Source organism: Kogia breviceps, chromosome 9 (assembly GCF_026419965.1).
Source record: "Kogia breviceps isolate mKogBre1 chromosome 9, mKogBre1 haplotype 1, whole genome shotgun sequence".
Classification (NCBI taxonomy): Eukaryota; Metazoa; Chordata; class Mammalia; order Artiodactyla; family Physeteridae; genus Kogia; species Kogia breviceps.
The window spans coordinates 48,017,533-48,033,415 of NC_081318.1; the positions used below are offsets into that span (position 1 = coordinate 48,017,533).

Here is a 15,883-nt window from a genome sequence, read left to right on the forward strand (position 1 = left end):
AACTTCTTTGAACATCACTTTTCTCACTATAAAAAGAGACTACAGACAACATTGGCATCATCTGCCTCTGGGGATACTGGGTGAACATACGTGCTTTAAAAAGCACTGCATAAACTGTAAAGTGCTGTGAAATGTTGGTTACTGTTTTTATCAGTCACCTTATAGTAAGCACATGGAATTGCTGAAGTACTGGATAGTGCAAAGAGTTATGCCTACATTTGACAGAATGTGCAGAGAGATTAAAGATTCTGAACGATGTTGGAGAGGATGATCTTTAAAGAGATCCTGATCTTCTACTCTTCTCTGATAATCCAGCAATTACCAAGCCAAACCTTATTTACCAGCTTTTTACTCGTAGGCTCCCAAGTAGAATTATTTTCTTTGTCTTCTAATTGAGATGTGATGTCAAGAAATGCTTTTAGAGTCTGGTCTGTGTTCAAACCCTAGCTCTGTGACATACCAGCTGACATATAAGCTTGGGTAATGGGTCACTTGACCCTGGGATAAATTTGGCTATTGCTGGCTGAGCAAGCCAGGGAGCGTCAGACACCTCAGCCTGGGCTTGGAGGAGCCAGAGCTGGAAAGGCACATGAATTTGTTTACCTTCCTGGAACATTGCTTCCAACCACAGAAATGAAGGGAGAGAGCTCTTTGCTAGGCAAGTCCACCCCAACAGCTTGGCCATGCTGTCCCTACCATCCAGACTCCAGTCACACTGATGGTAGGAAAAAAAGTGGAGTTTGGGAGGCACCTGGGATAAACTTAGAAACTCAGTGCCTTCTTATCAGTGGGTACTTCTAGGCTCACCTGGAGTCATTAGAAATAAGACTAATACAGATTAATAAGACTAATATAAGACTAACGGGTAAAGGGGGGTCAAGAGGTTAAAAAAATGCAGTTGATGTAAAACAGACAAAGAAATTTTGATCATATTTAAAATATTGATTTTATGTATATATCAATATATACATATATATGTGATAAAATAAAGTCTGAAAAAAAAGAAACAAGACTATTACAGATTATGACATTTGTTTACATCTACTCTCCACTTGGGCTACCAAAAAAAGAAATTGAATCTTCCTTTTGTTATTAAATTTTCTTCAGCAAGTTATATTATCCTTTATCACCTTACTGCTTATTCTTGTTCTTGCTCTTCCCTATTTTTTTTCTTTTCTTCCCTCTCCTTTTCATTCCCAAAATATCACATGTGGTATTTAATTAAAAATACTTTGAATAAGGCAATAAGAGTCAGCTGTGAAAAAAGGAAGTCACAGCACAAATCAAAGATCTGGTCAATAAGACCACTTGGGAAAATGGGGAGCTCACATCTCAATAACAGCAACATTTCCTAACCCAGGACATGGGGTTGTTCAAGATGATTAGCCGAAGACCTCTGTGCCTCAAAGCAGATCACCCTCCCAATGCAGAAAGGTCTGTATGTATGGAAAGCCTGGCAAATTTTGAGGGTTTTTTTAATGCTTGGGAGTAGTGAAAATTTTATTTAGTGAAACTATCTCTTCCATGTACCACCACATCCTATGTGTCAGCCATTTTTAATCTCAGAAAAGCATTTTCCATCAAGGCTGAAAGAAAGCCTTGATTAGATACAGCTTTGATTTATCTTCTCCACTAAGTGCCTCTGTAGAGAACACAGCTGGATAGAGCCATTCAAATATGAATTAGTATGGCAAAATTCTCAGTAATTTCCCAAACCTTCAGTTTTCCTATCCACCTTTGTGATACCCACATTAAAGGATTGCTGGTAGTCTTGAAGTGATGGGGTTATTGAAATAATGACATCAAGCTAATGTTTGTAAGATGCTTCAAGGAACCGAACACAAGTTGAAAGGAGTAATATCATCGTTATTTCTTCATCTGTCCTCTACTATTTCCAAAGAAACAGAAACAACCACTTACACAAACACACACACACACAAATCCTCCGGACACCCAAGTTAACCAATGTCTCCTTTCTTCCCAAACCGCTAATCAGCCAGTCACTGGGCAAACAGCTCAAGCACCAGGCAAGGAAAACATGTTATTTTTCTGGGCAAGCCTTAACTTCACTGCCTACAAAACACAGCCCCACGGGGCACATCCCACACATGGTGAGATTAAGGCTCCCCCCTCTCACTGGAAGCCAATAGTTACCCGTCAACGCCCACGGAAACTGAGGTCAGGATTCGCCAACATGCACCCTGAAGTCCAAGCTCATTGATTCTCAAGATTTGCTACACAGACCAGTACTCACATCCAAACCGTTGCTGCAAGACTTCTCCTGCTAATAACACTCAAAGAAGGCTCAAAAAGGAGTAGCATAAGAGAGAGCTTCTCTCCACGGAGCCTCATCCGCCAGCCGCCCAATGTCCTGCAGACTTCTCAGAATGAGAGAAATTGCTCAGTGTCAGCGCTGGACAGTGAGTCAACCTGGTGTCTACAAGTCCCTGAGCCAGGCGATTCAGTGAGCTAAGGTAAGAAAAGGAAAGCAAAACAAACAACAAAACCAGGCTTCAGAGAGCCCCTTAAAAAATGAGGCTGTCGGGAGCCAGATTCCAACAGTGCACACAAGCCACTTCGAGGCACACCCACCCCCACAGCACTCATCAGAAATCTTCAAAGTACGAGAGAGGCTCCCCTGCCACAGGCCAGGGTCATGGACCCATAGGTGACAATGAGACACTCCCAAGAACATCTGGACAAATAAGCCGGGCACAGGGCCTTTCCAGACGGTGGACAGTGGCCTCTGTCTTCACTCATCGGATGACCCCAGATTCCTGTCCCAGGGCTGGCTGCTTCCAGCACAGATCTTCACTCACCCAAGCCCAGTGCAGGGTTCAGGTTTTAAGGTGGCTGAAGAGTCACTCTCCTCCCTCACTTCCCCTGTCTGCCTCCAGAAGACTTGTCAGTCTTCCAGCAAATGTCTCTGGAGGACCTCGTTAGGTGACAGCAGGGAAGGAGACAGATGAGGCCCCTGCTCTCACGAAGAACAAAAAAGAAAGTAAGCAAAACCCACCGGCACACAAATCAAGTAAGTGACCAAGAAAAACAACTGCACATTTTGGAAAGTCCATTGCAAGATATAAATAGGGCAATGTGATAAAGAAAAAGGTGGACAAGAGAACGTATTTAAGGGAGAGGTTGGCTGAGGCCTGAAGTAGGCAAATGAGCTCAACTATGCAAATGAACAAGAGAGGGTGTTCCAGGCACAGGGGACCCCAGAAGCAAAGAGCTGGGGTGTCTGAGGGACTAAAAGGAAACTGGTGAGACTTCAGTGTGGTGGGCAAGAGAGAAAGGGGTCAAGGGTCACTGAGAAGCAGGCAGGCCTCAAATTATCCAAGAGGAGGATGTATTCTGAGTAAAGAAAAGCACTAAAGAATTCCAGGCTGGAGAGAAAGGGACTTGGAGCAGTTAACTTTTCTGTTCCTCAGTCCTCATATAAAACACGAGGATCATAATAACTTTACTTTGGGGTTGTTGTGAGGGTTAAAGACATCCCAGGATTAGGACAGAGGCTGGAACACAAGGCAGATGCTCACCTTCTCACGAATTAAACAACACAGCCTATCTCATGCATAAATAAGTATTTAGACTTCCCCCAAAGTAAGAAACAATTCCTGTGACATAACTAACACAGGCCGACAGTATGAGAGTCTAAACACTGACCTTGGTATTAATTCTCTCAGTCACCACTTTAGCTCTAGCTTAAAGTCACACTGCCTGGTTTCAAACCATGGCTGTGTGACCTTGGGAGGTAACTCAACTTCTCTGTGCATGTTTTCTCATCTATAAACGGAGATAAAACTACTTCCTAGGCCTATTTTGAAGATTTATTTATATATATAATATAAATATATAATATTTTTATTATATATGGAGAGAACCTATATACGGAATAGAGAGAACCTATATACAGAATAGAGAGAACAATTTCTGGTGTATAGTGAATATACAATACTTATTAGATATAATACTTTTTTTCTATCAGAAGAGACACTGATTTGCCTTTCAAACAAGACACTGAAGACTTTTCAATCTCATATAACCAAATTTAGGACAATATCAAGTACTATTTTGCTTTTTTTTTTGCTTTGACTGTTAAATACCATATTTTGGATTTAGTAATTAAAAGAATATTTTTGAAGCAAGAATAAACAAATGGGGCTACATCAAACTAAAAAGCATCTGTACAGCAAAGGACACTATCAACAAAATGAAAATGCAACCTACTGAATGGGAGAAGATATTTGAAAATCATATATCTGATATGGGGTTAATATTCAAAACATATTACAACATAATACAACTCAACAACAAAAAAGCAACCCAATTAAAAAACTGTCAGTGTTGAATAGATATTTTTCCAAAGAAGACATACAAATGGCCAACAGGCACATGAAAAGATGTTTAACACCACTAATTATTAGGGAAATGCAAATCAAAACCACAATGAGATACCACCTCATACCTGTTAGAATGACTATTATCGAAAAGGCAAGAAATACAAGTGTTGGTAAGTATGTGGAGAAAAGGGAACCGTTAGACACTGTTGGTGGGAATGTAAATTGGTGCAGCCGCCACGGAAAACAAAAAATTAAGAATAGAACTACCATATGATCCGAAAGCTCTACTTCTGGGTACTTACCCAAAGAATATGAAAACACTAATTCAAAAATATATATGCATGCTTATGCTCTTGCAGCATTACTTACAATAGCTAACATATGGAAACAAGCTATGTCAATGGATATATGGATAAAGATGTGAAATATATATATATAAATATAGACAGATCGCTAAGATAGATATAGATATATAGATGTACACATACACACTGATATATATATATATGCAAACATAGATATATATATATATATATATATATATGTAGATACATACATCCATACATAAACACACACAATGGAATACTAGTCAGCTGTAAAGAAGATGAAATCTTGCCATTTGCAACAACATGGATAGACCTTGAGGGTATTAATGCTAAGTGGAATAAGTCAGGTGCAGAAAGACAAATACCATATGATTTCACTTGTATGTGGAATATTAAAAAAAATAAAATAAATGAACAAACCAAACCAAGCAAAAGCAAACACATAGATACTGAGAATGGAGTAGTGGTTACCAGAGGGAAAGGGGCAGGAGGAGGACAAAATGGGTAAAGAGGGTCAACTCTGAGGTGACAGATGGAAACCAAAAATTTAATGGTGAGCACACTATACCGTATACAGAAGTAAAAATATAATGCTGTACAAATGAAATTTATGTAGTGTTATAAACAAATGTTACCCTAATAAAAAATATTTTTTTAAAAAAAGAACATTTTCATTTGGGTGGAGAAAGTGCATCAAATACAATTCTTATTTCTCAATAGGCTAGATTTGTTTTGCTTTGGTTTTTACAGAGTTCAGTAATTATTTTAAATGTAAAGACAGTTTATCCATTGAAAGTTAGTCAAGAAACTTTGGTAATTGATAAATCATGCTTTTATCTTAAGTTGTGATTTTATATACATAGGAAATTTTGAAGGATATATACCAAAACATTAACAGGTTTACAGTGGTTGCAGCTAGGCAATGAGATGATGCATTTTTTGTATATCTATATATTCTTTTTCTTTCTACCATGAACATTGATTGTGTACAAAATAAATCAAAGACTCGGTGTAAGATAAAAGGAATACATCCAAAAGCGTGTGATGATGGCAAGGACGCTGTAAGGGTCTGTGAACCTGCCTTGACCTTCGCAGCTATCTGTTCCATCTTTGGCAAATTTCTAAGCCTCCCTAAATTTTAGTTTCTTTATTTGTTAAAGAGACAAAACAATTCTTTTCCACACAGCGTCGTGGTAAAGATTGAATGAGGCATACAGTGACTACTCAATAAATCACAGATCCATAGTACTCTGTAGTCTTTAAGAGCACCTGGGTTCAAATCTTTTTTCTTTCCTTAATTACCTGTGTGACCTTAGACAAGTCACTTAACCTCTCTGTGCCTCAGTTTCCTCATATTTTATAATAATGGTACTTACCTCACATGGATATAAGAGTATATGAGGATTAAAGGAGTTAACATATGTAAACAATTTGGAACAGTGCCCAGCACATGGTAAATGCTATGTAACTGCCAGTTCTTATTACTATTATGAAATCTAAATCTAAAACTTCTGAAAAGCATATGGTTACATAATCATGTAAATATGGTTTATTTTATGGTGACAAAAATAACAAGCAAGAATAGTATGGCATTTTAGTATCATTCATTGGCAGAGACATTAATTTTTATTTGTGTATAAACTTGTTATGTTTATACGACAAGGAAAAAAATCAAGGTCCTAATTTTTTATTTGATTCCATGTATTAAACACAAGCTATCATTTGAGGACTACCCAGAAAACTTAATTGCCTGAGCTAATTTCTCCAGTGAGCATTTTCTCTGCATCATTCAGTCTTTACATTTTTCCACCAGCATAGAACAGAATTCAGTAAATCCACATGCATATTTGTTAGTGTATGTGATCACACAGTGTTGGCAAGCAAAGAGGGGAGTCAGCTTGTCCACTTATTTATCAAAAACAATTTTTACTGGAAGCCCTAACTTGCCTGGAACCCTAGGTATTGGGGAGATCTAGAGGAAAAAAAAAAACAAAAGTCCCCAAGAGATAACATAGCGGTCAAGATTCAGAATGACACAGAAATGAGTTTCATCCTCTCCCTATCCCTCTGCTGAAAATAGGAGTATCCTCATCTACAAAATAGGAATAATAATAAAAACAACAACTACTGCTACTACCTCATTGGCTTGTTGCTCGAAGCCTGAATGAAAAGCTGCCTGTAATTCATTTAGCACATGGTAAGCTCTCAATAAATGTTAACTGTTGTTATGTGGTCTTCAAGGGAAGCGGACAGCAGCTGATAACTACATGTCTATGTGAAAAGTGAGATCGAGTTTCAAGGAAGACTCTGAGAGCACAGAAGCAGGAGTGACAATCTACCCATAGGAGTCAGGACTCAGGAAAATGGAATTAAACTATTATTCTTAGCACCTTCTATTCCCCCCTTCTAGTGCCTTCCCAACACATTGACCATGATGCTCGGTCGGGCATATCTGCCCTTGTCTAAGACAGATAAGATCTCATTCTCCTTGTCTCTAGCCCCCTACCCAATCAAAGCTTACTCTCATCCTCATCCAGTTGGAAGGTCAAGGTTATCTTGTCCAACTACACATGTGATGCTTGAGTCTGTTCAACATCCCAAAGAACTCATCAACCAGATGCAGCTGCAGGACCTGCAGTGATGGTGACCTTGTCTCCGTGACAGACTAGACACCATCTTTAAGATGTTGGGCAGCATCAGCAGCTAGGTCTTGGCTCAGGCCTTTGAAGGAGCCTGAGACAGATAAACTTCATCCCAGAAATGAGCTCAGCACGACATGCCCATGGCTTGTCTGCCACAGCAATTCGGGACTCCACGTCTGTTCTGCAGGTAAGCTGTGCCGCTCAGAAACACATGACTTCTGTCCAGGGCATTGAGCACTGCCTCACTCTGTTCCCAGGCTCTGTGCCCAGATCTACCCTCTGCCACAGCTTCTTGAGCTCTGACCTTTGAATTAAACTGCTCCTTGAAGAAGCATGTCATGACCTTGTAAGGCCACCTGCCCATCTTCACGTGCTCTCATTGTTTAAGAACGTCCTCCTCATAGGGAACTAAACCCCATCTCCCTGTAACTTGCAGTCACTGGGCTCATCCGATCCTAGGGGCCATCCAGAAGTATAATCTTTTTTTAATGGGGCAGAATTTCAAGTATCCTCAGGCCAATCAAAACTGCCTGGCACTCCCTACTTTTCTTGGAGGGACCAAATATCTCCAAGTTGCTTCTGCTGCCACCCTTGAGATGTTCTTTCATTAATCCAACCTCTTTCCTAGGATGCAGCCCTGGCCAACTTGACATGGGCATTAGGCTCATGATGGCTTTTCTCTGCCATTGATCCTAGGGAACATTTGCAGTAACTTCACGACAGTAGCCCCAAGAAATTAGCTATGTTGCAAAATTCTGGTTAATGGGCAGGCTGCTGATATGATCTAGGGTGACTTCTATACACTTCATATCACCCCACAAGACCAATTCCTCATCTGTCTACAGAAGGAAAATAAAGAATTGCAAGCATCACCAGGAGCAGTAACCCATTTTCATAAAGCCTCAAAGAGATCTTGCAAACAGGCGCTATATCTGAAGTACGTATTGCCAGAGTTGTGGCCAAGAATGCAAGCAAGGAAGCAGTAGACAGGACTTCTCAGAACCAAACCTGGGTAGTATTAAATCTTTTCCTTTCCAGATGTGTGAAAGGACAGAAAAATAACAAAAGGGGGGAATAAAAGGTTGTATTTGTGTGTTGCTGCCCTTGCCCTGTGGTTCCAGGACTGGAGTCAGTCTGCATGATGCCAGAGACAGTCCCAAGGACCCTCCCTCACTGAGAAGACAGTTCTTCTGGGTGGTTTTCCTCTGCCCCTCCAGATCCATTGTCTGCACCCCCAACCCATGTCCTAGTAGGCTGCCCTTTACCAACTGCCCCCAAATCTCCTTAACTGGAGGGAGGAAAGGGAGAGAGGTCAAGGGTCCACTCCTGGCACTGCCTCTCTGCCAGGGTTCGGGTGGCAGTGATCGTGTCTCCACATATGGTAGGCAGCCCCTTTCCCACAGCCAAGCCCTCCCCAGTGGGTTCCTCCCTTGGCCCCCTCGCCCTTCCAGGTCTCCTGTTAGCCTGCCCACAGTTCTGAAGTAGTCTCTTCACTACACTTCCTTTCATTATCCCTGGGAGAGTGCCATCTATTCCTGTGGGGACCCTGACAGATACAGTGGTCTAGGTCCAAGGAATATTTAATCATGTCCACGTGCCTAGAACCACCATGACCACTAATTCTCCTAGATCACAGCCCAGATTTACAAGGCCTTGACCTAGGGACTCAGACGATTTCAGAATTCTCTGGAGGAGTCAATGGACCAGATACACATCATCCAACCATCCTGTTAACGTAGGTCTCAGAATCCTGGACAAAGAAAAGTCAGACCATTCAGGGCATATTTGGAATGAGGGAGAAAACCCTGTTTGGAAATGTTTTCTGATTAAGTGATGTTGGTCTTAAGATATGAAAAGCTAAATCAAAAGGAAGGCAGGGAAGGCTACAAAGATTTATTGCTATTTATTTAGTCTTCACCACAACCTTACTGAAAAGGTATTTTCTTCTCTCCAATTTACAGATGAGAATTTCTGAGGTAAATAACTTCCCCAAGGACCCAGCTAGAAAAAAGGGGAGCCAGGAACCAAACGCATATATATCTGCCAACCCCGATGCCTGCTGTCTTTCCTCCACCCTAACCGCTTTTTTCTTTCAAGCCTGATTGAACCTCTCCCCAAATCATCAGTGAACCCTAGTAACTATAACCAATAATAGATATGACATTATCTGGAGAAATATTATCATTCTCAATTTTCATGAAGTACCAAGCTAAAAACTTCAGAGCTTTTGTTTTTCAGTCATATACTTAGGATAAAAGTGATCAGGTAATAACTAGATGGAAATTTCTAGAAAGACCACAAAAAAACATAAGAACCTATTTATTTTAATAACGCTTTTTATAAATGAAGATGATGTTTATGCCCTCCAGGTCTGTTTTTATTTCATTTCTCCAACTTGCCCAAGTCTGGTTTCTCAGTTGTCCTTATTTTGACTGTTTCTGCCCCAGGAAGGTGCTGCAGGTTCTGTGAAATCATTGCCTTTACAGCTGTGCTTGCTCCCTTGCAGAGAGGCAAGAGAAATAGTCTCTCTGCTTCCTTTTTAAAACCTGACAGTCACACTTTCTCCACTTCAAAGCCACACCGTATGACCTCAGGGGCTGACATAAATGGACACTCAAGCAAGAGATCATTCATTCAGTGGCTTTTTCCATATGTGGAAAAAAAAAGAGCCATTCGTTAACCTTTGTAGAGTTTAACAGTTTACAAAGCCATTTTCCATACATTAATTTAATTTGGAACTTAGAATGATTAATGAGAGGGATGTATTTTTCTTTCTCATTTTGCAGATGGTGAATCTGAGATTTAGACGGGGAAAGTAATATGACTGAGGTCACAACACAAGTAAAAAGCAAAGCTAGGACTTGAATTTGGGCCCTCTGACCCTGAATACTAGGATATTCTTAGAAAAGAACAACCAATTTGCCAGTGTTTCTGCCCCTGGGGGGGGATCAATCTACGTGCCAGTGAGTCCTGAAAATACATTTATGATACAAATACACAAGTACTGCTCTAGAAAGCTCTAGGCCCTATGGGGTGTTTCCAAAGATGGAGTACAAGTTGTCCTCTTACCTTGGAAGCTGGAGAAACTACACTGAGCACCTTTCTAGCACCCTCTGCCTTGGATCAACCTGCAAAACCTTCTGTGCTATACCCCCACTCCAAGCCCCAAGCATACCCCCCTAGACCTAAGCTTAAGGCATCCTCTAGAGAATAATTTGGGTAAATTCAAAATATCCTCCTGTCCTACTCTCTACCTCTGCAGTACGTACTACAGTCTCATGATTCCTGGAACTCTCCTGAAGCTGTGGGAGTCCTGACATCTCTCCACTCAACATCCTGTCCTTGGGACCCCCTGACATTCTATATAAAGAGGTGACTTTGGAATTCCTCCTCTCCCAAGACTTGGACAGGATGGGACTCAGTATCTATTCCCAAAGGATTCTACTGTAAGTGTCCAGGTTATCTGGGTGCAGTTACTAGTCCCACCACATACCAACTGCATAACCATTGTGAGCCTCTGTTTCCAGATAACATAGTACTTACCTCAAACTGTTGTTGTAGCACATGAAACTACATATGTAAGGTAGTTAGCAAAATATCCAGCACATAGTAAGCACTCTATAATAGTTATAATCACAGGCCTGTACCCTAAGGCTACATAGCTATGTCTTGCAGAAGACTTTATTTTCAAAAAGAATAACTTTTTTTGTAATAACTTGAAACAAAAGTACATGTGTTATGAAAAACTGTATGTAAACAAGTTTGATAATCTAAATGAAATGGACAAATTCCTAGAAAGACCCAAACTACCAAAAATGACTCAAGAGAAAGTATCAATAGAAAATATTATTAAACCTATAACAAATGAAGAGACAAAATTAGTAATTAAAACAAAAATTCCCACAAAGAAAAGCTCAGGCCTGAATGGATTCAGTGGTGAATTCTACAAATGTTTAAAGAACTAACACCAACTCTTGACAAAATCTTCCAAAAAATAAAGAAAAGGGGACATTCCCCAACTTATTCTATGAAGCTATCATTACCCTGATACCAAAACCAGACATCAGAAGAAGGAAAAAAAATATGCACCAATATTTCTTATATAGATGCAAAAATCCACAACAAAATACAAGCCAACCAAATCTAACAACATATAAAAGGGATTATACACCATGACCAAGTGGAATTTATCCAAGGAATGCAAGGTTGGTTTATCTTCTGAAAATCAATCACAATAACACACTAAGTTAATAGAATAAATGAAAAAAAAACCCCACGATTATCTCCGTAGACACAAAAAAGGCATTTGACAAAATTCAACACCCTTCCATGATGAAACATTCAAAAACCTAGGAAAAGAGGTGAACTTCCTAAATCTGATAAAGGAAATTTACCCAAAAAACCCCATAGCTGATATCATATGTGACGGTGAAAGACTGAATGCTTTACCCCTAGGATAAGGAACAAGAGAAGGATATCAGATCTTATCACTTCTACTTCACTAGAGGTCTAGCCAGGACATTTAGGCAAGAAAGCAAAATAAAAGTCATCCGGATTAGAAAGAAAGAAATAAAATGATCTCTAATCACAGATGACATAATCTTGTATGTAGAAAATACTAAGGAACCTATCAATTAAAAAAAAAACTATTAGAACTAATAAACATGTTAAACAAGGTTGCTGGATACAAGTCAATATACAAAACTTATTTGTATTTCTATACACTATGATCAGAAAATAAAATTAAGAAAATAATTTCACTTACAATAGCATCAAAATAATAAAACAGTTAGTAATAAATTTAACAAAAGAGGTACAAGACTAGTATACTGAAAACATCAAAATATCATTGAAAGAAATTAAAGGATGGGCTTCACTGGTGGCTCAGTGGTTTAGAGTCCGCCTGCCGATGCAGGGGACGTGGGTTTGTGCCCCGGTCCGGGATCTTCCCACATGCCGCGGAGCGGCGGGGCCCGTGAGCCATGGCCGCTGAGCCTGTGCGTCCGAAGCCTGTGCTCCGCAATGGGAGAGGCCACAACAGTGAGAGGCCCGCGTACCACAAAAAAAAAAAAAAAAAAAAAAAAAAAGAAAAGAAAATAGATAAACAACAAGGACCTACTGTATAGCACAGGGAACTGTATTCAATATCTTGTAATAACCTATAATTGAAAAGAATCTGAAAAAGAATATATATATGTAAAACTGAATCACTTTGCTGTATACCTGAAACTAATACAACATTGTAAATTAACTATATTTGAATTAAAAATTTTTAAATGCTTAAAAAAAGAAAGAGCCATTTTACAAATCATCTGTGGGGAAAGTGTTACAATGACATGGAAATGGAGCTGTCACAGAAAATCCTAGTATGGCCTCATATGTCAGCCATCAGTCCACATGAAATACACATGCTTCACTACTCAAAAAACACACACTAATTTCTAGACTCTAATCATGATGAGTTCATGGAAAATTGTGACTACCAAAAGGCATTTATGCAGGAAAATAAGTATCACTCATTTTCTACTCTAAACTCAGAGCACGAACATTTAATGAGCACAAACGCTAAAACAAATATACATCTAAAATATGCAGTAACCAGAACATCTTGCGTTGTTGATTGATGTCTAATATAATAGGTGCTCCATAAACAATGAGTGAATGAATACGTAGATTTTTCCCTCATCACACCACAAGTGTTCTTTCTCTTTGGTGTATTTCCTCTGTCTATCACCTCCCATGATTATGTCTTTGCTAACACTGGGTATTTTTATAGGCTCTGCATTTCTTTGATACCCCTTCCTCCTCTCCTTCCCTTTCTGTGCTTTCTTCTCCTTTTTCTAGCACTCCTCTCCTCTCACAGCTCTCTCTTTCTCTCCTCTCTTACCAACCACATCTGATTAATGGTCAAATGCTCTCAATTCTACATCTCTTAAACCTGTCCGCTTTCCATTCCCCTGCCACCATCCCAGATAAAACCATCTTCATCCTTAACTGCTTTCTTGTAACAACTCACAGTATGAACAGCTGGCCTTTAGGAAGCACTCACTGTGCAAAACAGCTCTCATTTCATCCTCAGGGTAACCTTCCTAAGTAAGTGTTGTCATTACTCTTTGTTTTTAAAATGAGAAAATCAAGACTCAGACAGGTATTAACAGTTGAGTCTTTTGCACTCCATGGCTTTCATTCTTACCCATCATACCACCTGTTCCCCCAGCCCTGCCGTATGGTCAGTGTGACTGTCTGGGTGATATTTCTAAAACTCAAAGCTAAGCATGGTCCTCCCCTGCATACAACCCTTCATTGTCCTCTAGGGTAAAGTACAGACTCCTTAAGAAGGTTCTGCCTGATGCTGTTCTTCCTTAACCCTCCTGTCTTACTTACTGCCAATTCCCAAGAGTCCTTTAGAAATCGCCTTAGCTGTCACCACCTGCATGACAGACACCATAACTAAAAAATTAGTTAGACACCATATCTAAAAAATGCATGGGTTTGCTAGCCCCTTGCCCTTACCCCTGTGAAAGCCATTGAATGGCGGAACATCAAATCATCAGAGTTAAAAACTCCAGGCTCCTGAGTCAGACTCTTGCTGACCAGGTCTGCTGCTTACCAGGTATGTGATCTTGTGCAATGTACTTAACCTCTTTGTGCCTCAGTTTGCTCATGTGTAAATTAGGGGTAATAATTGCACTAGTATGGACCTCATTGACTTGTTATGAAGTTTAAATAAAATAACACATGTGAAGCAATTAGATATGGTAAGTACGTTTTCCTTTTTACCTTCTCTCTTTTACCAATTTTTATTTATCTCTGCTATTCCTTTCAACTTTCATTTCCTTTATATAAAACTGCATGTTAGTGAGTTTCCTTACAGTTGTAAAAGATTTAGTCCTTTGCAAAATTCTTTTTCCTCAAAGCAATTCTGTGAAGTAGGCAGGACAAATTATTTTATAGAGACATCAAATGTCTTCATCACATGAATGCAGTGGGGCAGTTGTAAGGGGCAGATAGTGAGGTTCGGTAACAGCATGAGCAATAGAAGACACGTCAGCAGTGGCAGGAACTGCAGCTGGAGGAAAATCATTAGTTTCAAAGTTCTGTTCTATTCATCTACTTCTCTAAGCCTCATTTACTCATGTATAAAATGAAGATGATGACACACACTTTATAAGATTTGTAGTGAGGGTTAAACAAGGTAACATATATGAAGCACCTGTTCAGTACTAGGAACACAGTAAACACTTAGTAAATATTAGACAGTGACCACCGTACTTGACAAGGGCAAGGTCACTGCCGGTCAAAGGCAAGGGCGGCACAAACCCAAGTTGGACTACACACTTTCTACCGTGTCAGCCCACCTTTCCACATGCACCGAGCCTGGTCATGTTTTCAGTAGAACGAGTAGGTCCATAAATGTGTATCCTGCCTGCCCTCTGCTTCACCTGGAAGAAAAAGAGGGGGACGGAGTGGGGGCAGAAGTGTAGAAGAGGGGATTTAATGCATCCCATGATGACATGATTCCAGAACCTAAAACTGCCCCATGGGCCTTGCCTTTACGGGTGACCTAATGAAAAACATCAGAGCTGCATGACTCAGATCTAACAGCTAGTCTCACTTTTCTGAGGGTCCTGGCAGAAGGAAAATTTTTTTTAAAAAGGCCTCTTTTCCTGATTCTTATTTTCTGTGCTCTCCCACTCCTCCAAATCAGAAGAAAGGACAGTCAAGATGCAAACTCAAATTCTGCCTGATAAAACAGGAAACCTGGATGGCCACATGAAGGATGAGAGGGCTGGGGTTTGCAGAGGTAACTGAGAGGCGGTCCCTCACTAAGAATGTACCCACTGCAAAGCAACCAGGATGAATTTTCCAGGAGGATGTGAATAAAGCCCAGTTCATGGGGAGGGGTCAGTGCCAATGAGTACGGTCCGTCTTGGCAGGGAGGGTGACAGGGTGTAGGTGTCCTGTCATCAGATCTGCACGATGTCGACTCAGCCCATTACATCAGCAAGAATCGCATCTCTCAGGGAGTGTAAAGACGAGGCCCATTGGGGTCATCAAATCCCACAGCAAGGCATTAAAATCCTCTTGCCTCTCTCCTTCACAGTCGGTTCTTTCAGGACTCTCTATGGGAATTGCATTCCCATGGCCCACTAGGTCTCAGGCACCTCCTAAGTATTTAACTTATGTTAAAACATTTTATTCCTGCAACTCCCCTTCCAGGAATGCAAAAATATCCATATTTTACCGGTGACTAACTTGGGCTCAGAGAGGTGAAGTTATTAGCCATGATCACACAATTAGTATTTAGCAAAGTTGAGATTCAAACCCAGATCTGCCTGAAACCACAGCCCATGTTTTGTTCTGTTTTGTTTTTTCTTTTTTCACCAGAATACACAGCTTCCAGAGTAAGTTCATGATCCCACTCTTGACACAGCCCTTTCTTGCCTGCCTATTTTGGGGATTATATAACCTCAATAGTAGTAAAAGGCTTTCTTTAACTGTTGCTGTAAACTTCAATGCAACCTTACACAGGCTTTCATTGCTTTTTTTACATTCTTGAAACACCACCCAT

At 40.2% G+C, this 15,883-nt stretch overlaps 1 protein-coding gene across 18 annotated transcripts in view; it reads right to left on the reverse strand.

The window, feature by feature from the left end:
- CREB5 (cAMP responsive element binding protein 5) overlaps positions 1 to 15,883 on the reverse strand; it is a 416,039-nt gene that overhangs the window by 354,027 nt on the left and 46,129 nt on the right. The window contains exon 1 of one of the 18 annotated variants that reach the window (XM_067042421.1): positions 2,255 to 2,389. The exons of 16 other annotated variants lie outside the window; for them this stretch is intronic. The gene's annotated coding sequence lies outside the window, so the exon portion shown is untranslated. Of the gene's footprint in view, positions 1 to 2,254; positions 2,390 to 15,883 lie in introns of those variants that run through there. One more of the 18 variants, XM_067042418.1, reaches the window with a different exon arrangement.